This window comes from Propithecus coquereli, unplaced genomic scaffold, assembly GCF_000956105.1.
Source record: "Propithecus coquereli isolate 6110/MARCELLA unplaced genomic scaffold, Pcoq_1.0 Scaffold561, whole genome shotgun sequence".
NCBI classification, from domain to species: domain Eukaryota; kingdom Metazoa; phylum Chordata; class Mammalia; order Primates; family Indriidae; genus Propithecus; species Propithecus coquereli.
Window position 1 is genome coordinate 674758 of NW_012151519.1, and position 634 is coordinate 675391.

A 634-nucleotide genomic window follows, 5' to 3' on the forward strand; every position below is an offset into this window, starting at 1 on the left:
GTCCTCTGCTATTTCCTTCCTAAGTGTTTTTTATTTCTCCCTGTAGAGGTCTTTCTCCTCCTTAGTTAAATATATTCCTAGGTATTTTATTTTCTTTGTTGCTATTGTAAAGGGCATTGAGTCTTTGTTCTTGTTCTCAGTTTGGCTGTTGTTAGTGTATAGGAATGCTACTGACTTGTATACATTGATTTTATAACCTGAGACTTTGCTGAAGTTGTTTATCAGTCCCAGAGGTCTCATGGTAGAATCTTTTGAGTTTCCTAGATATAAGTTCATATTGCCAGCAAAGAGCTATAGTTTGACCTCTTCTGCCCCCCATATGGATGCCCTTGATTTCCTTCTCTTGTCTGATTGCTCTGGCCCTATGTTGAATAGAACTGGTAATAGAGGGCAACCTAACATTTATAGAACATTCTATCCCAAAACCACTGAATATACATTTTTCTCATCAGCATGGGACATTCTCTAAGATTAATCATATCCTAGGCCACAAAACATGTCTCGAAAAATTTAAAAAAATAGAAATTATGCCATGCATCTTCTCAGACCACAGTGTAATAAAATTAGAAATCAACTCCAACAGAAACTCTCATCTCTATGCAAAGTCATAGAAACTAAACAAACTTCTGCTGAA